The following is a 24,390-nucleotide window of genomic DNA, read 5'->3' on the forward strand; positions in this document are numbered from 1 at the left end:
GGCCATCTGTATATCTTCTATTGAGAAAAATCTATTCAGATCCTTTGTTAATCTGATTATTTTGAGAGTTTTTGTTTTTGTTTATTTGCTTGTTTTTGCTATTGTTTGCATTCCTTTTAAACTCAGGATATTGTCAGATGAACAGTTTGCAAATATTTTTTCCAATTATGCAGGGTTTTGCTATACTCTGTTTTTGTTTTGGGGTTTTTTTTTGGTGCAGAAGCATTTTAATTTGAAATAGCCCAATTTGTCTATTTTTGCTTTGATTGCCTGTGCTTTTGAAGTCTTACCCATAAAATCTTGGCCCAGACCACTGCTTTGTAGAATTTTCCCAATGTTTTCTTAAAGTAGTTTTATAGTTTCAGGTCCTACATTTAGTATTTAACCTATTTTTAGTAGTTTCTTTTTATATGGTGAGAGATATAGGTCTAGTTTCATTCTTCTGCATGTGGATATCCAGTTTTGACAATATCATTTATTAACAAGGTGGTTCTTTCCTAATGTATGTTTGTGGTACTTTTTGTTGAAAATCAGTTGACTATAAATATGTGAATCTGTTTCTGGGTTCCTATACTCTTCAACTGGCTTTTATGTTAGTTTTAATACCAATAGCATGCTGTTTGGGTTACTATACTTGTGGTATATTTTGAAGTCAGGTAGTGTGATGCCTCCAGCTGTTTTTTTTTTTTGGCTCAGCATTGTTTTGGCTATTTGAGGTCTTTTTGGGTTTCATATAAATTGTAGCATTTTTTTTCTATTTTTTTTAAGAATGTCATTGGTATTTTGCTAGAGATTGCACTGAATGTGTAGATTGCTTTGAGTAATATGGCCATTATAGCAATAACTATTCTCCCAATTCATGAACATGGGATGTCTTTTCATTTTTTTCTGTTTTCTTCAGTTTCTTTCATTGTGTTTTTCAGCTTTGACTGTAGACATGTTTCACTTTCTTTGTTAAGTTTATTCCTAGGTATTTTATTTTCTTTTTGTAGCGATTGTAAATGGGATTGCTTTCTTGATTTCTTTTCACCTAATCCATTATTAGTATATAACAATTCTACTGATTTTTTTTCCTTTTTTTTTTTTCCTTGAGACAGTGTCTCATTCTGTTGCCCATGCTGGAGTGCAGTGGCATAATCTCGGCTCACTGAAACCTCTGCCTCCCAGGTTCAAGCGATTCTCCTGCCTCAGCTACCCAAGTAGCTGGGACTACAGGCGCGCACCACCACACCTGGCTAATTTTTGTATTTTTAGTAGAGACAGGGTTTCACCATATTGGCAGGGCTGGTCTCAAACTCCTAACCTTGTGATCCATCTGCCTGAGCCTCCCAAAGTGCTGGGATTACAGGTGTGAGCCACTGCGTCCAGCCAACAACTCTACTGATTTTTCTATGTTAATTTTGTATCCTGCAACTTTACTGTATTTATAGCACAACAGGGTGACCTGTTCTCACATAAGAATTTGCTTATCTATTCTCAGATATTTTGGCAGAGTTTTTTTCTCTATATAAGGTTATGTTGTCTACAAATTTAGATACCCTCTATTTCTTTCTCTTGCCTAATTGCTCTAGCTAGACTTCCGATACTGTGTATAATATGAGTGGCGAAAGTGGGCATCCTTGTGTTGTTCCAGTTCTTAGAGGAAAAGATTTCAGCTTTTCTCTGTTCAGTGTGATGTTAGCTGTGGGTTTGTCATGCAAGACCTTTACTGTATTATGTTCCTTCTACACTTAATTTGCTGAGAGTTCTTATCATGAAGCGATGTCGAATTTTATCAAATGCTTTTGCTGTGACTATTAAGATAATCGTATGATTTTTGTTCTTCATTGTGTCGATGTGATGTATCACATGTACTGATTTGCATATGTTGAACCATATGCATCCCTGAAATAAACTTGATGTATCATGTGTACTGATTTGCATATGTTGAACCATAACCATCCTTGTATCCCTGAAATAAATCCTCCTTGATCTTTTTGATGTTCTGTTAGATTTGGTTTGCTAGTATTTTTTTGAGGGATATTGGCCTATATTGGCTAGTATTTTGTTGAGGGATATTGGCCATTGTTGTTGTTATTGTTGTGTTCTTGTCTAGTTTGTTTGTGTTTTCATTTTGTTTTGTTTTTAGAGATGGGAGTCTACTTTCTCTCCCAGGCTGGAATGCAGTGGTGCAATGACAGCTCAAGGTATCCTCAAACTCCCTGGCTCAAAAGATCCTCCCACCTCCACCTCTCCAGTAGCTGAGACTAACGGCATCACCACCATGCCATGCCCAACTAATTTTTTAAAATTTTTTGTAGAGATAGGGTTTCACCATCTTGTCCAGGCTGGTCTCAAAGTCTTGGGCTGAAGCAATCCTCCTGCCTCAGCTTCCAAAAGTGCTGGGATTATAGGCATGAGCCACCACATCCAGCATGGTTTTTAGTTTTCATTTTGTAATTTTTATGAGTATATAGTAGGTGCATATATTTATAGTGCACATGAGATATTTTGATACAGGCATACAATGTGTAACAATCACATGAGGGTATGTGGTGTATCCATCACTTCAGTATTTATCATTTCTTTGTATTACAAACATTCCAATTATATTCTTTTAGTAATTTTTAAACATAGAATAAATTTATGTTGACTGTGATCACCCTGTTGTGCTATAAATACAAGATCTTCTTGTTTGGTTTTGATATTGGAATAATGCTGGCCTTGCAAAATGAGTTAGGAAGAATTCTCTTCTCTTCAAATTTTTAGAGTACTTTGAAAAGAATTGGTGTTCGCTCTTCTTTGAAAGTTTCATAGAATTCAGCATGAAAGCAATCCAATCCTGGGCTTTTCTTTGTTGTGAGACTTTCTACTACTAATTTAGTCTTGTTACTCATTTTTAATCTCTTCAGCTTTTTTCTATTTCTTCATGGTTCAGTCTTGGTAGGTTATATGTGTCCAGGAACTTATTCATTTCTTCTATGTTTCCAGTTCGTTGGTGGATAGTTGTTCACAGTAATCTCTGATGATCGTTTGTATTTCTGTGGTAATGCCAGATATAATATCTGTTTTTTTATTTCTGATTTTATTTGGGTCATCTCTCTTTTCTTCTTAGTCTAACTAACATTTTGTCAATGTTAATTATCTTTCTTAAAAAAACAGTTTTTCATTTCTTGGATCTTTTGTAATTTTTTGGTCTCTACTTCATTTAATTCTGCTCTGATCTTTACTTATTTCCTTCTATTAATTTTGAGTTTGTTTTTTTCTTGCTTTTCTAGCCCATTTAGGTGCATTGTTAGGTTACTTATTTAGAATCTTTCTACTTTTTGATGTAGACATTTACTGCTATACACTTCCCTCTTAGTACTGTTTTTGCTGTGTCCCATCAATTTTGGTAGGTTGTGTTTCTATTTTCATTTGTTTCAATAATTATTTTATTTCTATCTTGATTTCATCATTGACTCATTCATTGTTCAAGAACATTTTGTTTAATTTACAAGTATTTGTAAGTTTTCAGTTACACTTGTTATTGATTTTTAGTTTTATTCCATTGTAGTTTGAGAAAATACTTGACATAATTTACATTTCTAAAACCTTTGTTGAGACTTGTTTTTTGTCCTAATATATGGGCAATCCTGGAAAATGCTCCGTATACTGATGAGAAGAATGTGTATCCTGCAGCTGTTGCATAAAATGTTCTAAAAATATCTGTTAGGTTCATTTGGTCTGCAGTGTAGTTTAATTCCAATGTTTCTTCATTAATTTTCTGTCAAGATGATCTGTTTAATGATGAGAGAAGGATGCTAAAGTCCACAGCCATTATTGTATTGTGGTCTATCTCTTCCTTTAGCTATAATGATATTTGCTTTATATAGCTGAGTACTCTAGTGTTGGGTACATATCTATTTACAATTCTTAGATCTTCCTCCTGAATTGATCCTTTTATCATTATATAATGAACTTCTTTGTCTTTATTTTTTTTATTTAAAGTCTCTTTTGTTTTATATAAATACGCATAGCTACTCCTGCTCTCTTTTGGTTCCCTTTCACATGGAATCCTTTTCATTCTCAGTCTATTTGTGTCTTTTCAAGTGAGGTTGAGTGTCTTATAGGCAGCATATAGTTGGGTCTTTTTAAATTTAATCCATTCATCCAGTCTACATTTTTTAATTGGAAAATTTAAACTGTTTACATTCAAAGTTGTTATTGACAGATGAGGACTTATTCCTGTCATTTTGTTCATTGTTTTCTGATTGCTTTGCATATCTCTTGTTCCTTTCTTTTTTTTTTTTTTTTTTTTTTTTTTGAGACGGAGTTTCGCTCTTGTTACCCAGGCTGGAGTGCAATGGCACGATCTCGGCTCACCACAACCTCCGCCTCCTGGGTTCAGGCAATTCTCCTGCCTCAGCCTCCTGAGTAGCTGGGATTATAGGCATGCGCCACCACGCCCAGCTAATTTTTTGTATTTTTAGTAGAGACGGGGTTTCACCATGTTGACCAGGTTGGTCTCGATCTCTCGACCTTGTGATCCACCTGCCTCGGCCTCCCAAAGTGCTGGGATTACAGGCTTGAGCCACCGCGCCCGGCCTCTTGTTCCTTTCTTTCTCCAACATTGTTTATCTTTGATGTTCAGTGGTTTTTTGTAGTGGTAATGTTGGTTCTTTCTCTTACATTTGTTTGTTCTACCAGTCAGTTTTATATTTTCGAGTATTTACATGATGATAGACATCCTCCTTTCACTTCCAAATGCAGGACTCCCTTAAGCATTTCTTGTAGAGCTGGTCTATTGGTGACAAACTTTTTCAGCTTTTGCTTGTTTGTGGAAAAACTTTATTTCTCCTTCATTCTGAAGGCTAGCTTTAGTGGATATAGTATTCTTGGCCACTGGTTTTTTTTTTTTCTTTCATCTTTTTGACTATATAATCCCATTATCTCTTGGCTTGTAAAGTTTCTGCTGAGATACTTACTGTTTGTCTAATAGGTATTCTTTTATATATGACTTGATGCTTTTCTCTTGCTATTTTTAGAATCCTCTTTGACTTCTGAAAGTTTAAGTATAATGTACCTCAGAGAGTAACTTTCTGGGTTGGACATATTTGGAGATTGTTGGACTTTCTATATCTGGATGTTTATATCATTCTCAAGACTTCAGGATTTTTCAGCTATTATTTTATTAAATAGGTTTTATATGCCTTATCTCATCTCTGTTCCTTCTGGAATTCCCATAATGTGAATATTTGATGGCTTAATGGTGTCTTACATATCATGTTGGCTTTCTTTATTATTATTTTGTCTGACTGGCTTATTTCAAAAGACCAATCTTCAAGTTTAGAAAATCTTTCTTCTTCTGCTTGACATCATCTATTGTTGAAGTTCTCAATTGTATTTTTCATTTCAGTAATTGAATTATTTATTTCCAGGATTTCTGTTTTGTTCTTTTTTATATCTATCTCTTTGTTCAATTTCTCATTCAAATTAAAATTTGTTTCCTAATTTCTTGAATTGCTTATCTGTTTTGTTTTGTTTTGTTTTTTCCAGGCATTTCATGGGTTTCCTTCACAGGGATGTTGTTGCTGGAAAATTATTGTGCTTCTTTGGAAGTGTAATGTTTCTTTGCTTTTTCATGTTTTTTTTTTGTGTCCTTATGTTTATATCTGCAGATCTGGTGCAACAGTTGCTTATTCCAATTTTATGGAGGAGCTTTTTTCTTTTTTTTTTAAGATGGAGTCTCTCTGTGTCACCTAGGCTGGAATGCAATGGTGAAATCTCAGCTCACTGCAGCCACAGCCTCCCAGGTTCAAGCAATTCTCCTGCCTTAGCCTCCCAGGTAGCTGGGATTATAGGCACGTGTCACCATAACCGGTTAATTTTTGTATTTTTAGTAAAGACAGTGTTTCGCCATGTTGGCTAGGCTGGTCTCAAACTCTTGACCTCAGCTGATCCACCTACCTCGGTCTCCCAAAGTGCTGAGATTATAGGCATAAACCATCACACTTGGCCTATGGAATAGCTTTCATAGGGAAAAACATTTTCCTGTAGATACGTCCTATAGTTTCAGTTGGCTGGAGTGCTTTGGCTTTGGTTCTGGGTAAGGACAGTAGTGTAGTATCTGTTATGATTTCTGCAACTATAACCAAAATCAAAAGTACTGCAAATCCCTCAGTAGCCTGGGGTGCAGTTGTTTATGGAGGCTGTGGTGCAGCCTGACAGGGGTCTAAGACACTGGGTAGGTCAATCCTTAATCGCCTGGACAGCACATATTAATAGCTCAGATTTATTTTGTCCTCCTTTTTCTTGGGCTCTTCTTCCTACCAGGAATATTCCCCCCTTGTCATTACACCACACTCTCTCAGACCTACTCAGTTCTCAAAATCCCAAATGTGTTCCACTATCTGCAGGTAGCCATCCCAGATGATCATAGTCTTGAGGAGAGCCCTCAGAAACTCCACAGCATTTACTTTCTCTCCAGTAATCTGGACTACACTTTCTACCTACCCCTTTTAATCTAATCCAACTGGCTGCTCTCCTAGAAGGCAGAGAACACATCTGATGCATCTTTGTCCAAATGCCAGTTTCTCAGTAATTCAGATGAGAAGTTGTCCCATAAACACAGCGTTCATCATCAAACCAGAGTTCCCTGTTCTGGCAGGGAGGTTAATGCCCACCTACCTCTGAGCCAATACTCCCAGCTCTTCATTTAGAAAAACTCCTGAAAGGATACATTTTATCCTGGCCTTCAGTGGAACTTGGGAGACACATGGAATTATCTCATGGTCATTCTTTATGTCTGTTCTTGAAAGCTGTTAGAATTGTCTGCTTAGACTATGTGGAAATAAAATGTAAGCACATATATGTGTATGTGTGTGTGTGTGTGTGTGTGTGTGTGTGTGTAAATATGTGGGGAGGGGGCATATACGGTATGCTCCACCCCATATTTTACCCAAAGAATAACATGATATTTCAAAAATTGAGAAGAAAAATTATCTACAAAAATATCTTATTGCATTGGATTTTCCACAAGATATATATTTTTTGAGACAGGGTCTCGCTCTGTCAACCAGGCTGGAGTGTGGTGGCATGATCTTTGCTCACTGCAACCTCCGCTTCCCAGGTTCAAGTGATTCTCCTGTCTCAGCCTCCCCAGTAGCTGGGATTACAGGCACCTGCCACTACACTCTGCTAATTGTTGTATTTTTAGTAGAGACGGGGTTTCACAATGTTAGTCAGGCTGGTCTCGAACTCCTGACCTCATGATCTGCCCACCTTGACCTCTCAAAGTGCTGGGATTACAGGTGTAAGCCACAGCACTCAGCCCTTCACAATATTTTTGAAACAACTATGAACTTCACCACCCCACAAGCAAACTCATTAGAATGGTTGTTATTAAAAATAACAAAATATAAGAAAATAACAAGTATTGCTGAAAAACTGGAACCCTTGTGCACTATGATCTTTAATCCCCCACAAACCCATTAGAATGGCTATAATTAAAAACAACAACAACAGAAAATAAGTGCTGGTGAAAAACTAGAACCCTGTGCATTGCTAGTGGGAATGAGAAATGGTGCTGCTGCCATAGAAAACAGGATATTGGTTTCTCAAAAAAATTAAACATAGAATTACCATATAATATAGTAATTTCATTTCTGGGTATATAGTCAAAAACAAGGAAAAGCAAGAACTTGAATCATTGTTCATAACGGCATTATTCACAATAGTTAAAAGGTGGAAGAAACTCAAATATCTATCAGTGGATGAATGGATAAACAAAATGTTGTATATATACCTATACACAATGAAATGTTATTCAACCTTAAAAAGTTTAGGAAATATTGGCCGGGCGCAGTGGCTCAAGCCTGTAATCCCAGCACTTTGGGAGGCCAAGGCGGGTGGATCACAAGGTCGAGAGATCGAGACCAACCTGGTCAACATGGTGAAACCCCGTCTCTACTAAAAATACAAAAAATTAGCTGGGCGTGGTGGCGCGTGCCTATAATCCCAGCTACTCAGGAGGCTGAGGCAGGAGAATTGCCTGAACCCAGGAGGTGGAGGTTGCGGTGAGCCGAGATCGCGCCATTGCACTCCAGCCTGGGTAACAAGAGCGAAACTCCATCTCAAAAAAAAAAAAAAAAAGTTTAGGAAATTCTGACACATTGCAACATGGATTAATTTTGAGGACATCATGCTAAGTGAAATAAGCTAAACACAAAAGAATAAATATTGTATGATTCCACTTATATGAAGGTATAGTATAGATAATATATATACTCTCATATATACACATATCTGTGTGTGTGTGTGTGTGTGTGTGTGTGTGGTATTCAAATTCATAGAAACAGGAAGTAGAATGGTGGTTGTCAGGAGATGGAAGGAGGGGGATATGGGGAGTTACCGTTTAGTTGCCACAGAGTTTCAGTTTGGGAAGTTGACAGTTTTCTAGAGATGAATGTTGTGATAGAAGATGAAAAAGTACTGGAGATGGACAGTGGTGATGCTTCAGTTAATTCACTGAGGTGCTATGTAAAAATGATTAAAATGGTACATTTTAAAAATATATATTTTACCACAACAACACAAAATGAGGCTGGGCATGCTGGCTCATACCTGTAATCCCAGCATTTTAGAAGGCTGAAGTGGGCGGATCACCTGAGGAGTTTGAGACTAGCCTGGACAACATGGTGAAACCCGATCTCTACTGAAAATCAAAAACTTAGCCAGCGTGGTATGCATCTGTAATTGCAGCTACTTGGGAGGCTAAGGCAGGAGAATCACTTGAGCCCAGGAAGCGAAGGTTGCAGTGAGCTGAGATCATGCCACTGCACTCCAAGCTGGGTGACACAGCAAGACTCCATTCTCAAAAAAAGAAAAGAAAAGAAAGAAAATGATAAACTTAAAAAAATTCAATTCAATTGCAGATAAACAACTTCTTTTTTCACTTAAATTTTTCAGAAGTGAAATAGAAGATGAGAGGAATTTGCTTCCAAGTGAGAGACCACAGACCTCTTTCTGTGGTCCTCTTCTCTTTCACAGACCAGAGACCCTCTCTGTTCGCTGAAGGAAACTCTCCTCTCCAAAATCCTCTTTCCCCAGGAATTCACCGGGTCTAGTGTGGGTATGGCAGCTGTTGCCTTGGAACCTGAGGGTATACACATCTTTTAAACTTTGTGTTCTTCCTATTTTTAATGTAATAAACAGCATGTTAATTATGATTTTTTTTTTTTTTTTTTTTTTGAGACAGGTTCTCACTTTGTCACCCAGGCTAGAGTGCAGTGGCACAATCTCGGCTCACTACAGCCTTAACCTCCTGGGCTCAAAGGATCCTCCCAGCTCAGACTCCCACGTAGCTGGAACCACAGGCGCACGCCACTATGTCTGGCTAATTTTTGTATTTTCTGTAGAGACAGGGTTTTGCCATGTTGCCCAGGCTGGTGTTGAATTCCTGGCCTCAAGTGAGCCACCCACCTCAGCCTCCCAAAGTCCTCAGATTAGAGGCATGAGCCACTGAACCCAGCCTAATTATCAATTTAATAAGCATTTTTCTTGCATGGTCCCAGAATGGCCCATCATGCCCTATACTTATAACTCTACACTACCATTCCCAAAGCTAACATTGCTAATCAATACTAATTTTTCCTACTGAGACCAGATGCAGATTCAGTCTCCTTGATATATCTCTGTACTGTAATAAAGGTAAATCAGTGTTAGCATGAGCCAAAATATACTTTTCTATCATTAGGACACCATTCAAGGCTTACAGGGAGCTGGCATCACATTCAAACCCAAAGCCAGCTTTGGTATCAAGAGATGTGGCCTACTGGAGAAGGATTGCTGACTGTTGTGTTCAGTCAGTAAATGGTGATGGGTTGTTTCACAAGAATCCAAAGCCAGGGTTAGCCATGAGCCAGGTCTTTAAATAAGTGTCAGGTCCTAGGCAAGTTCCAGTGAATAAACGAAGATGTAAATCAAAATCAACATTAACCTCATTTTTCTCCTACAGTTCATATAAGATTATATAATACAGTACTTGAAGAAAAAGCAAAACCCCAAAGTGTCTGCTGTGTGTTAGCATAAGCCTTTATTGCTAACATTTCTCTTGGGTTAGACGAACTCAAAAGGCAGAAGGCTCTTTATGGATCTTCCTTCACCAGTGCTACTGAATTCTTTTTCTTCCAGTCTGGTTTGAAAGGCCACATCTTTCCCCCTTCTTGCATCTTCCTGACTCTGAACCTTCTAGAAGGAAGGTCTCTTCCTTTTCCTTTGCTCACCTCTGCCTGTTTCTGCCTACAGTTTCCCTGGCTCTAGTCCCTACTACAGAGGCCTCTTGGAGCACACAGGCCTGTCTAAATATTGGCTTGGGAGGGCTCCTGCTACACACACAGGTCCCGCTTCCTGACCCTTGAGCTTATCTGGCTTGGAACAGGAGAGTCAGTTTTAAAAAGATAATTCAAGGTCTTCCTTCTACTACTCTGTTGAGCACTTAAAATACATGATCCTATTTATCATCTTAATAATTCTGAGAGGTAGATATTATTATCCCTATTTTAAAAATGAAAACACTGAACTTTAAGTACCTAACCCAAAGGCACAAAGAAAGCAGTGGTATAGTGGCCTCTGAAATCTGTGACCCTAACAAGACTGCCTCTGAACCCTTAAGCTGGATCATTGCCTGAATTCCCTTTATGCCTTGACCTGATTGGCTCCTGTGGTCCTTCAAAAGTCTCTGGGTTAAAGAAATTAAGGTATAATAATTAAGTTTCTGCCAGTGAAGCAGATATTTGGGGCCACACAATTCCTACCTAATTACAAGAGCTACTCTTAGAAAATGCATGAACTCAGGGTTTCTCAGCTAGGACAGTACATGCTAGAGAGTTCTGCAGGAGACATTAAGGAACTCCAGCTGTGAGGAAAATGCAAGGGACTCAGAATAGCTAAAACATTCTTAAGAAAAAAAAAAAAAAAAGAACAAAGTTGGAGGACTCACACTTCCCAATTTCAAAACTTACTACAAGGCTACAGTATCAAGAGGGTATGTACTGGTATAAGGATAGACAAATAGATGGATGAAATAGAATTGAGAGTCCAGAAATAACCTCACACATTTACAGTCAATTGACTTTTTTTTTTTTTTTTTTTTTTGAGACAAATTCCTGCTCTGCTACTCAGGCTGGAGTACAGTGGTGCAATTGTGGCTCACTGCAACCTCCGCCTCCTTGGTTCAAGCAATTCTGCCTCAGCCTCCCAAGAAGCTGGGATTACAGGCATGTGTCACCATGCCCAGCTAATTTTTACATTTTTGGTAGATACGGAGTTTTACCATATTGGCCTGGCTGGTCTTGAACTCTAGACCTCAAGTGATTCACCTACCTTGGCCTCCCAAAGTGCTGGGATTACAGGCATGAGCCACTGTGCCAGGTCAATTGATTTTTGACAACAATACCAAAACTATTTGATGGGGAAACAACAGTCTTTTCAACAAATGATACTAGGACAACTGAATATACATGCAAAAGAATAAAGTTGAAGCCCTACCTCACACCATATATAAAAATTAACACAAAATAGATCAAAGACCTAAATGTAGAACTAAAACTATAAACCTCTTAGAAGAAAACATAAGATTCTACCAATAAAGTAAAATGACAACTCCAAGAATGGGGAAAAACACTGGCAAATCAAAATATCTGATAAGGGTCTAGTATCCAGAATATTTAAAAAGCTCTGACAATTCAATAATAAACAGAAAAATAACCCAATTTTTAAAAGGGCTAAGAATTTTAGCAGACATTTCTTCAAAGAAGATGTACAAATAGGTAAGTACTTGAAAAATGGTCACCACCATTAGTCATTAAGTAAATGTAAATCAAAACCACAATGAAATATCTCTTCAACCTCCCCAGGATGGCTATAATTAAAAAAAAAAAAAAAGTACCAAGTGTTGACATAGGTGTGGAAAAATTAGAACCCTCATACATTGCTGGTAGGAATGTCTAATGGTTCAGTCACTTTGGAAAACAGTCTGCCAATTCCTGTAAAGGTAAATCACAGAGTTATCATATAGCCCAGTAATTCCACTCCTAGATATATATCCAAGAGAATTAAAAACAGGTGTTCAAACAACAACTTGTACACAACTGTTCATAGCAGCATTATTTATAATAGCCAAAAAGGGGAAATAGCTTAAATTTGCATTTACCAGTGAATACGTAAATATAATGTATATCTGTACAATGGAATACTGTTCTGCCATAAAGAGAGAACATGCTACAACATATAAGAACCTTGAAAACAATATGCCAACTTAAACCTGGCACAAAAGTCCATATGTCAAATGATTTCATTTATATGAAATGTGCAGAACAGGCAAATCCCCACAGACAAAAACTAGGTAAATTATTGCCAGCAGCTAGTGGCAGGGAAAATGGAAAGTAACTAGTGGTAGATGTGGGTTTTTTTAGGTGTAATGAAAAGATTCTGGAGTTATGTATTGGTTGCTATGGTTTAAATGTGACCCTTCAGATTTCATGTGTTAGAAACTTAATCTCCAATGTAACAGTGTTTAGATGTGGAACCTTTAAGATGCAATTGGGTCATGAGGGCTCTGCCCTCTCTGATGGATCCTGAGAGCGAGTTAGTTAATTTAAGAATGAGTTCCTGATAAAAATGATGAGTTCAGACTGATTTCCACCCTGTCTTACACAGTCTCACCCTCTCTAATCCTGTCATGCCTTCTGCCATGTTATGATGCAGGAAGAAGGCCCTCACCAGATATGGCCCTTTGAACTTCCCAGGCCCTACAACTGTGAGGCAAATAAACTTCTACTCATTATACATTACTTAGTCTGTAGTGATCTGTTACAGCAGCAGAAAATGGACTAAGACAATGGTGATGGCTACATAACTCTGTGAATACACTAAAGACCACTGAATTGTACATTTTAAAATGGTGTTTTGTAGCACATGAATGATATTTGAACTTAAAAAGGCCAGTTGTAAAAATAATTTCTATTCAATATCAAAGAAAACCAAAAATGCAAAGGTTTGTCTAGAATCCTTTAAAATTTATGTCTTTGTGGACAAGGAGAAAGATTTTCCAATATATATAAGATCACACCCAATGACTAAGCTAGCAATGGTAATGAGTGCTAGGAAGTGCAAAAAACATTGTTTCCAAGGAACTCAATTGTCTTAGAGTTCCCCCAGAAACAGACCCTAAGACAAGCATTTAAGTGCAAATAAAGTCTATTTGGGAGGTGAAGGAAATACCAACAAGGGAGCAGGAAAGTGAGTCAGGGGAGGGAAGGCAGCCAATAAAGTGTACATTATCCAGTAAGTCACCACTGAGGGTAACTGGAGCTAGACTCTATTGGAGAACTCTGGAAGTCAGTATAAAAAATGTACTTGAGTCATGCTTACCCCAAGGTCAAGAATTGAGATATTTATACTACAAAGCTTGTCTTATTTGTTGAGGCTTAGCTCCTGTAGCAGCAAGAGGAAGTCCTCAAGCAAAGAGAGGCAGATGCTGGTAGCTGGAGCTGGGCAGACTTGCACTGAAATGAAAAGGCTCAAAGAGATATGGGTAGGGCCCTGACCATTAATATCTCTTAATTAATACTCTCTACAGATGGTTGTAGATTGTGGATTCTGAAATAAAAAGGCCTGGACTAGAGTTTTACTTCACTACTTGGGGCAAGCCATTCGACGATCTGGAACTGATTTCTTCATATGCAAAATGTGGATGAAAGGGAGTGAAACATACCGCATGGGATTGTTGTAAGGATACAATAAAATAATATATGTGAGTGTTCCTTGGTATATGAAGTGTATTTATTGGGTCTTTTTAAAAAATATTTTTATTTTTAAAAAGATGTGGATGACAATGCTATGCTGAATAAAGATAAAATTTATAGAAGTGGAACGGAGTCATGGTAATTTTCTTAACTCTTGAACAATACGCAGCTATGTTCAGAATGATAACCCAGGGACTCGGCCAGATTGTATTGCTTTAAAGGAGGCTCAATTTTGTTCATCTACCTTCGCAGTCAACATATAGACTGTTGTCATAGAGACTGCTAAATGTTTACCAAAGTTTATTTTCTCTTCTTCCTGGGCTCACAAATGGATTACTTCTCCAAGCCTCACTGATAATGAGGGAAAGCCATGTGACTAAGTCCTAGCCAATGGAAGGGAATGTGTTCTCTTTCCTGCCTTGGTCAATCAAACCTCTCATAAGCCCTTTTAGGTGCTATTCCCTCCCCTTGTGATTGGCAGAAATGGAGAAAATTGCCAGGGTTATTTTAGAAGCCACACATGTTGAAGATAGCAGACACAGCCTTTGTCAGCAAAGGCCTCCGATATGGTTTGGATTTGAATCACTGCCAAAATCTGTCAAATTGTTATCCCCAGTGTTGGAGGAGGGGCCTGGTGGGAGGTGACTGGATTATGGGGGTAGGTTTCCCCCTTGCTGTTCTTGTGAAAGTGAGTGAGTTCTCATGAGATCTGGTTGTTTAAAAGTGTGTAGCACCTCTGCCTTTTCTCCCTCCTTCTCCAGCCATGTAAGATGTGCCTGCTTCCCCTTCATTTTCCATCATGATTCTAAGTTTCCTAAGGTCTCTTCAGCCATGATTACTGTACAGCCTGCCTAACTGTGAGTTGATTAAACCTGTTTTCTTTATAAATTACCCAGTTCCAGGTAGTTCTTTGTAGCAATTCGAGAACAGACTAATACAGCCTCCAAATGACTTAATGGAGGAAGGATGGCAGTACTGTTACATGAGTAAGAATGCTTGACACATCTATTGGGTTCAAGTCACTATATATTGTTGGGTTTATTCGTTAGAGCAGCTACCTTTATTTTAACAATTAAACTCACATATATTAAAAAGATTTCCACAAAAAGGGTTTTGGTTTAACTCTGGATTAATAAGTTTTTATTAAGTACAATTGACTTTTTCAAATATTCTGATTAACTGTGGTTGTGTGTTGGAGGGAGCTATGACTTTTCAGGGCAGTGTGCTATGTATACAGTATATCGTGAAGACAACTCCAGGCTTTCTAAAGCAGCCCTCCAATTGGAAAATGTATCACATCCTTGGCTAGCGCTGAGAGAGCAGGAAATCATGCCCCCACTACTTCAAGCACTTTCTACCTTGGAACCTGTACATATGGGTGTCTCTTATATGATGGCAGGTTGGAGGTATTAGACACATCTTATACGAAAGGTCATTTTGGCTGAGACTATGTATTTCTTCTTTCTTCCCATCTACTGCAAGTTCTCCTGAGGAAAGCAGCTGACACTGTGCGTCCTTTTTTCTTTTTCTTTTTTTTTTTTTTAAGATGGAGTCTTGCCCTGTCACCCAGCTGGGGTACAATGGTGCAATCTTGGCTCACTGCAACCTCCACCTCCTGGGTTCAAGCCAGTCTCCTGCCTCAACCTTCCAAGTAGCTGGGACTACAGGAGCCTGCCACCATGCCCAGCTAATTTTTGTATTTTTAGTAGAGATGGGGTTTCACCATATTGGCCAGGCTGGTCTCGAACTCCTGACCTTGTGATCTGCCTGCCCCGGCCTCCCAAAGTGTGTCCTATTTTTTAAAAATGTTGTTTCCTTTTTCCTTACTAATTACTATTTTAAAAAATCATATCTCTTCCAGTTATCCATTGCTGAATAACAAATTGCTCCAAACTTAGTGGAATAAAACCACCATTTTGTTATGCTTGTAGATTCTTTGGAATTCAGGCAGGGTGATAGGGGAATGTCTTATTTCTGCTCCAAGATATCTGGAACTTCAGGTAGAAAGACTAAACATCTGGGAGCTGAAATCACCTTCAAGTGGAAGCCTCCTCATTCATGTGCCTGGCACCTGCGCTGGGATGACTAAAAGGTTGGGCTGAGTTGGGGCTATTGATTGGAGAACCTCTCAATGTAGTTTGGGCTTTCTCACAGCATGGTAAGTAGTGTTAGGGTAGCTGCATTTCCTACTTATAGCTGAGGACTCCAAGAGTGAGTGGCTCCAGAGACCAAGGCAGATGGTGCAAGTCCTTCTATTAACCAGAATTAGCACTCACATACAGTCATATCCACAACACTCGTTGGTTGAAGCAGTCTCGAGACTAACCACATTCAAAAAGAAGGGCACAGATGCTTTCTCTAGATATGAAAAGTGTCACAGAATTTGCAACTACATTTTGAGACTGCTACAATCTCTAATCCCAGCAACCAAATGCAAATGCCATTAACATTGTGGTTTCTTTCTTACCGGTTTTATTATTATTATACTTTAAGTTTTGGGATACATGTACAGAATGTGCAGGTTTGTTACATAAGTATATATGTGGCATGGTAGTTTGATGCACCCATCAACCTGTCATCTACATTAGGTATTTCTCCTAATGCTATCCCTCCCATAGCCCCCACCCCTGACAGGCCCTGGTATGTGATGTTCCTCTCCCTGTGTCCATGTGTTCTCATTGTTCAGCTCCCACTTATGAGTGAGAACAAACAGTGTTTGGTTTTCTGTTCTTGTGTTAGTTTGCCGAGAATGATGGTTTCTGGCTTCATCCATGTCCCTGCAAAAGACATGAACTCATCCCTTTTTATGGCTGCATGGTATTCCATGGTGTATATATGCCACATCCAGTCTATCATTGATGAGCATTTGGGTTGGTTCCAAGTCTTTGTTATTGTGAATAGTGCTGCAATAAACATACATGTGCATTTGTCTTTGTAGTAGAATAATTTATAATCCTTTGGGTATATACCCAGTAATGCGATTTCTGGGTCAAATGGTATTTCTGGTTCTAGATCCTTGAGAAATCACCACACTGTCTTCCACAATAGTTGAACTAATTTGCACTCCCACCAACAGTGTAAAGCATTTCTATTTGTCCACCTCCTCTCCAGCATCTGTTGTTGACTTTTTAATGATCGCCATTCTAACTGGCATGAGATGGTATCGCACTGTGCTTTTGATTTACTTTTCTCTAATGACAAGTGTTGATGAACTTTTTTTCATGTTTCTTGGCCACAAAAATGTCTTCTTTTGGGAAGTGCTTCTTCATATCTTTCACCCACTTTTTGATGGGGTTGTGTTTTCTTATAAATTTGTTTAAGTTCCCTGTAGATTCTGGATATTATCCCTTTTTCAGATGGACAGATTGCGAAAATTTTCTCCCATTCTGTAGGTTGCCTGTTCACTCTGATGATAGTTGTATTTGACTTTATAACTGGCATGAAATGCTTTACTAGCTTGAGGTACAGGTACATTCAGGTTTCACTGTTTTCTCTGTTAAAATTGAGATACTGACAAGGCATGATAGCTGTCTCTTGTAATCCCAGCACTTTGGAAGGCAATTCTCTGTGGGAGAATTGCTTCAGCCCAGGAGTTCAAGACCAGCCTGGGCAACTTAGCAAGGCCCTTATGAAAAATTTTTTAAAATTAGCAGAGCATGATGGTACATGCCTATAGTCCCAGCTACTCTGGAGGCTGACGTGGGAGGATGGCCTGAGCCCAAGGGGGTTGAAGCTGCAGAAAGCTATGGTCACACCACTGCACTCCAGCCTGGGCAACATAGTGAGACCTTATCTCTAAAAAAAAGTTCAGCTTACATATCATACAGTAGACAAATCTTAAGTGTAAGACTGACAAATTTTTACAAGTGTTTACAAACTTGAAACACAACCAAAATATATAGAATGTTTTGTCACCAGAAGTTTCCCTCAGAGTCATTTCCTAGTCATCTCCCCTGACCCAGAGCTAATCCCTCTTCTGACTCTTACCATCATGATTAGTTTTTGCCTGTTCTTGAACTTCAAATATAAAATGAAAGTGTAGTATTATATCTACGTCTTGTATTCAACATAATTCTTTGATATTTAACCATGATGTTACATGTACCCATAGTTTGTTCTTTTTTATTGCTGAACAATATTCTAGAATATAGAAATTGACCACACTAGATTTATCCATTCACCTCTCGATGGACATTAGGTGATTTTTAGGTTTAGGCGTTGATGAAAATGAATAAAGTGTAACAAACATTTTTATTTTTTAAACCGGGTCTTGCTCTGTCACTCAGTCTGGTGTGCAGTGTTATGATCATGGCTCTGTAGTCTCAGAGTCCTGGGCTCAAGCCATCCTTCCACCCTCCAGAGTATCTAGGGCTACAAATGTGAGCCACCATACCAGGCAATTTTTTAAATTATTTTTTTTTGTAGAGAGAGGTTCTCTTTGTTGCCCACATTAGTCGCAAACTCCTAGCCTCCTGTCTCAGCATTCCAAAGCACTGGATTACAGGAGTGGGCCACCATGACTCACCCAAACATTCTTTGTTTTTTGTTTTTGCTTTCTTTTGAGACCAAGTCTTGCTCTGTCACGGGTTGGAGTGTAGTGGCGCAATCTTGGCTCACTGCAACCTCCGCCTCCCAAATAGCGATTCCCCTGCCTCAGCCTCCGGAATAGCTGGGACTACATGTGTGCGCCACCATGACTGGCTAATTTTTTGTATTTTAGTAGGGACGGGGTTTCCTACTAAAATAAATTCACTTTTGCCATGTTGGCCAGGATGGCCTCGATATCTTGACCTCATGATCCATCACCTTGGCCTCCCAAAGTGCTGGGATGACAGGCATGAACCACCGCACCCAGCCCAAACGTTCTTTTATATGACTATTTGTGGACATATTTACTTAGTTCTTTTAGATATATGTCTAGAAGTAGAATTTCTAGTTCATAGAGTAGATGTACATTTATCTTTAGTAGTAAAGATAAATAGTAATAAAACTATTGCTAGTTTTATTACTGAATAGTTTTATCAAGTGTTAATCTCCATTCCCATCAATGTATAAAAGTTCTAGTTGTTTCACATCCTCAACAACACATGGATGTTTCCAGTTTTCATAATATTAGTTATTCTAATGGATATACACAAGTATTTTATTGTGGTTTTAGTTTTCATTTTCTTGATGAATAATAATGTTGAGTACCTGTCCATATGCTTATTAGTCATTTGGATATCCTCTTTCAGTGATTCAATCATCCATGCCCATGTAGTGAAACCCAATAAAAACTCTGGACATGGAGCTTGAGTGAGCACTTTCTATTCCATTGATATGCTGTGTGGGTGATGTGTCCTGAGGATAAGGAGCTTCATATGTGGAATTCTTCCTGACCTCACCTATGTGCATCTTCATTTGGCTGGTCTTGGTTTGTATCCTTTATAATAAAATTGCAATCAAAAGTAAAACACTTTCATGAGTTCTGTAAGTCATTCTAGTGAAAGATCCAACCTAGGATAGTGGGAACCCCAAATTTGTAGCCTGGAAACTGGGAGCTTATAGCTAGTGTCTGAAGTGAGAGGAGATCTGTGGAGGAATGAGACCTTAACATGTTAAGTCAGCATCAGAAATACATTACAGGTGGGGACATATTAAGGATTGTAATGTCTTCTCGAGTAACTTACCCCTTTATCATTATGTCATGTCCCTCTTTATCCCTGAGAGTATTTCCTGCTTTGACGCATGATTTTTCTGAAATTAATAATAGCTATTCTAGATTTATTTTTATTAGTGTTAGCATGCTCTTTCCCTATTCTTTTGTTTTTAATGTATCTGTGTTTTAAAATTGAAGGTAGGATTCTTTTTGTCAGCATACAGTTGGGTCTTTCTTTCTTATCCACTTAGAATCTCAGTCTTTTAGTTGTGTATTTGAACCAATAATATTTAAAGTGATTATTGATATAGTGGGAGTAATATCTGCTATATTTGCCCTTGATTTACTTATCAATCGATTTATTTGTATCTTTCTTTCTTTTGCTGTCTTCTCTGTTTGTTGTTGTTTGTTTCTTGTGACAGGGTCTTGCTCTGTTGCCCAGGCTGGAGTGGAGTGGTATTCTCTTGGCTCACTACATCCTCTACCTTCTGGGCTAAAGGGATCCTCCCACCTCTTGTTGAGTAGCTGAGACTATGGGTGCATAGTCATGCTGGCTAATTATGTTTTTTCTTTTTGTAGAGATGAGGTCTCTCTATGTTTTTCAGGCAGGTCTTAAACTCCCAGGCTCAAGTGACTCTCCCACCTCAGCCTCCAAAAGTGCTGGAATTACAGGTGTTAACTACCCCACTCAGCCCTGCCTTCTCTGGTTTTAACTGCATATCTTATATCATTCCATTTTCTCTCCTGTCATAGCATATCAATTATATCTCTTCAAAAAAATTTTTAGGCTGGGCACAGTGGCTCATGCCTGCAATATCAGAACTTTGGAAGGTCTAGGTGGGTGGATCATTTGAGGTCAGGAATTCAAGACCAGCCAGGCCAACATGGTGAAACCGTGCCTCTACTAAAAATATAAAAATTAGTCGGGCATGGTGGTGGGCTCCTGTAGTCCCAGCTATACAGGAGTTTGAGGCAGGAGAATTGCTTGAACCCAGGAGGCAGAGGTTGTGGTGAGCCAAGATCAAACCATTACACTCCAGCCTTGGCGACAGAATGAGACTCCATCTCAAAAGTAAAAGAATAAAAAAATTTGTTAGTGGTTGCCCTAGAGTTTGCAATATACATTTTCAACTGAAGCCAGTCTACTTTCAAATAACACAGCATCACTTCACAGGCAGTTCAAGTACTTTACAACAGAATATTCCCATTTTCTGTCGCCTGTATTTTTTATTTTTTTTTTGAGATGGAGTCTTGCATTACCCAGGCTGTAATGCAATGGTGCAGTCTTGCGTCTGCAAGCTCCACCTCCTGGGTTCAAGCGATTCTTCTGCCTCAGTCTCCCAAGTAGCTGGGACTGCAGGCACGTGCCACAACACCTGGCTAATTTTTGTATTTTTAGTACAGACAGGGTTTCACTATGTTGGCCAGGCTGATCTCAAACTCCTGACCTCATGACCACCTACCTCAGCCTCCCAAAGTGCTGGAATTACAGGCATGAACCACTGTACCCAGCCCTCTTGTTCTTTTTAGTTTCACTCTTGTTCATTTCACTTATCCATAAGGGATAATCACCCGCTATGCTGTTGCCATTATAATTTTGAACAAACTGTTATTCATTAGATAAATGAAGAACAAGAAAAGAAAAGATATCGTCTTCATTTACTCCCTCCCTAAAGCTCTTCCTTTCTTCATGCAGATCTGAGTTTTTACCTGTATCATTTTTCTTCTCTCTAAAGAACTTTTAACATTTCTTACAAGTCAGGCCCACCTGCGACAACTTTGCTCAGTTTTTACTTATGGGAGTAAGGCATTATTACTCCCTCACTTTTTAAGGATTTTTTTTTTTTTTTAAAGACAGAATCTTGTTCTTTTGCCCCAGCTTGGAGTGCAGTGGTGCTATCATAGTTCACTGCAATCTCAAATTTCTGGACTCAAAAAATCCTCCCACCTCTGGAACTACAGGCATGTGTCACCACACCCAGTTATTTTATTTTTATTTTTAGTAGAAAGGAGGTCTCCCTATGTTGCCCAGGCTGGTCTTGAGCTCCTGTCCTGAGTGATCCTCCTGCCTCAGACTCCCAAAGCATTGGGATTACAGGTATGAGGCACCATGCCAAATCAGATAATTTTATTGGGTTATGAAATTCTAGGTTGGTGGTTCTATTTCAACACATTAATTTTTTTAGCACACTCTTTTCTTGCTTGCATAATTTCTGAAGAAAAGTTAGATGTAATTCTTAACATTGTTTCTCCGTATGTAAGCTGTATTTTTCTTCTCTGGCTTCTTTAAGAATTTTCTCTGGATCTTTGACTTTTGATAGCTTGAATATGATATGCCTAGGTATAAATTGTTTTAGTTTTAATTCTTCCTGGTGTTCTCTGACCTTTTGGGATCTAGAGTTTGATGTCTGTTGTTAATTTTGAAAAATTCTCGCCATTATTAGTTCAAATATTTTTTGTTTTCCTGTCTTTTTTCTCTTTATTTACATTCTTACTATGTGCATATTAATTATTCCTTTATTTCTTGGATTCTGTCTTATTAAAACATTCTTTCCTTGAATTATAGTCTTTGAGGTTTCTTTTCTTTTCTTTTTTCTTTCTTTTTTTTTTTAGACAAAGTCTTGCTCTGTTGCCCAATCCAAAGTACAGTGGCATGATCTCGGCTCACTGCAACCTCTGCCTTCCAGGTTCAAGTGATTCCCGTGCCTCAGCCTCCTTAGTAGCTGGGATTACAGGCATGCGGCTGCATACTCGGCTAATTTTTGTATTTCTAGTAGAGACAGGGTTTCACCATGTTAGTCAGGCTTGTTTCAAACTCCTGGCCTCAAGTGATCCACTTGCATTGGCCTCCCAAAGTGCTGGGATTACAGATGTGAGCCACCATGCCTGGCCTAGTTTTTGGGGTTTCTACTGACTTTCTTCAAGCTCACTCATTCTCTCCTTGGCCTTAGCTAGTCTACTGATGTACCCAGCAAGGGCACTCTTCATTTCTGTTACAGAATTTTTGTTTCCAGCATTTACCTTAGATTGTTAGAGCTCCAGTCTTTCTGCTTGACAACATGATTTTATATCTAGAAAACCCCATCCTTTCTGCCCAAAATCTCCTTGAGCTAATAAACAACTTTAGCAAAGTTGCAGGATGCAAAACCAATGTACAAAAGCAGTAGCATTCCTATAAACCAGAAACAACCAAACCAGGAGACAAATCAGGAACACATTCCCATTCACAATTGCCATAAAAAGAATACAATACCAAAAAATACAGCAAACCACAGAGGTAAAAGACCTCTACAATGAGAATTACAAAACACTGCTCAAAGAAATCAGAGATGACACAAACAAATGGGAAAATACTCCTTGCTCATGGATAGGAAGAATCAATATCATTAAAATGTCCATACCATTAAAAGCAATGTACAGATTCAATACTATTCCTATCAAATTACCAATGGCATTCTTCACAGAACTGGAAAAAACTATTTAAAAATTCGTATGGAACCTAAAAAGAGTCCAAATGGCCAAGGAAATCCTAAGCAAAAAGAACAAATCTTGAAGCATCATGTTACCCTACTTCAAACTATACTACAAGGCTATGGTAACCAAAACAGTATGGTACTGGTACAGAAACTGACACACAGACCAATAGAACAGAATTGAGAACCCAGAAATAGGGCTACACATCTGCAACCACCTGATCATTGACAAAGCTGACAAAAGCAAGCAATGAGGAAAGGATTCCCTATTCAATAAATGAAGCTGGGATAACTGGCTAACCATATGCAGAAGATTGAAACTGGACTCCTTTTCACACCATATACAAAAATCAACTCAAGGTAGATTAAAGATTTAAATGTAAAACCCCAAACTATAAAAACTCTGGAATATAACCTAGGAAATACCATGCTGGGATTAGGAACTGAGCTAAATGATGAGAACACATGAACACAAGGAGGAAAAGAAAAGACACTGAGACACATCAGAAGGTGGAGGGTGGGAGGAGGAAGAGGATCAGAAAAAATAACTATTGGGCACTATGCTTAGTAGCTGGCGGACAAAATAATCTGTACACCAAACTCCTGTGACACAAGTTTACCTGTATAAAAACACTGCACATGTACCTCTGAAACTAAAAAGCTTTTTAAAAAAGAAATAAATACACCCAATTTTCGTTCTTACCAAAAAAGAAAAGTCTTTCTTCTTACCTTACCCATCTGTTCTTGTAGGTTATTCATTTTTTTTTCCCATTAGAGCTCTTAGTATATTAACTAAGAGTTATTTTAATTTCAAAATCTCTGCTATATCTGAGTCTGGTTCTGAGGCTTGCTTTGTCCCATTTGACTGTGTTTTTGTTGTCATTGTTCATTTTGCTTCTCTGCATGCCTTGAAATTTTTAGTTGGAAGCCTGAAATGATTAGGTAAAAGGAAATGAGTAAAATAGGATTTTAGCATGAAGTTTCATGTTTGGCTACTTAGGTTGTGTTTAATTTTTGCTGCAGCTGTGATATCAGGGGCAAAAATTGCCTCTAGTGTTCTTGTTTTTGTCTCTCCCCTTCTGTGTTTTCTTAGAGACCTATTAAATAGGAACTGAGGCTTGTGGTTCCGTTAGCTGTAATCCTGCTATTATTCAGGAGCTGCACTTACATGGTGGTGAGTTGTGAGCATAGAAGACTTTTTCTATAATCCTAACAGTGATGTCTCAGTGTTTTAGTAAGCCTGAATTGGGTATTCCCCTTCTCCCAGGTTGGTTAGTCTCTGGTAAAACCTCAGTATGTCAGGCACTTGAAAATTAGTTTCCCTTGAAGTTGGGCCTTGTTAAGGAGAGGAGAGAGCTCTGTGTGTTGTTCAAAAGGTTACTTTTCCCCTCCTTCTGCATAGGGAGATTTTTCTCCAGTCCTTACAATGAGAACCTAGAGAGTGTCCTGGAGATAAAACTCTTTAATGTGTGAGAGCCTCCCTAAGGCTGGGTTCCCTCAGAGGTTTAAAATT

At 38.5% G+C, this 24,390-nt stretch overlaps 1 protein-coding gene across 2 annotated transcripts in view; it reads right to left on the reverse strand.

The window, feature by feature from the left end:
- The window catches only part of RTKN2 (rhotekin 2), a 158,221-nt gene that overhangs the window by 12,867 nt on the left and 120,964 nt on the right, over window positions 1-24,390 (reverse strand). Inside the window, exon 14 of one of the 2 annotated variants that reach the window (XR_012512821.1) lies at window positions 23,607-23,806. The gene's annotated coding sequence lies outside the window, so the exon portion shown is untranslated. Of the gene's footprint in view, window positions 1-16,405; window positions 23,807-24,390 lie in introns of those variants that run through there. The other variant, XM_074382284.1, reaches the window with a different exon arrangement.

Source organism: Saimiri boliviensis, chromosome 12 (genome assembly GCF_048565385.1).
Source record: "Saimiri boliviensis isolate mSaiBol1 chromosome 12, mSaiBol1.pri, whole genome shotgun sequence".
Lineage (NCBI taxonomy): Eukaryota > Metazoa > Chordata > Mammalia > Primates > Cebidae > Saimiri > Saimiri boliviensis.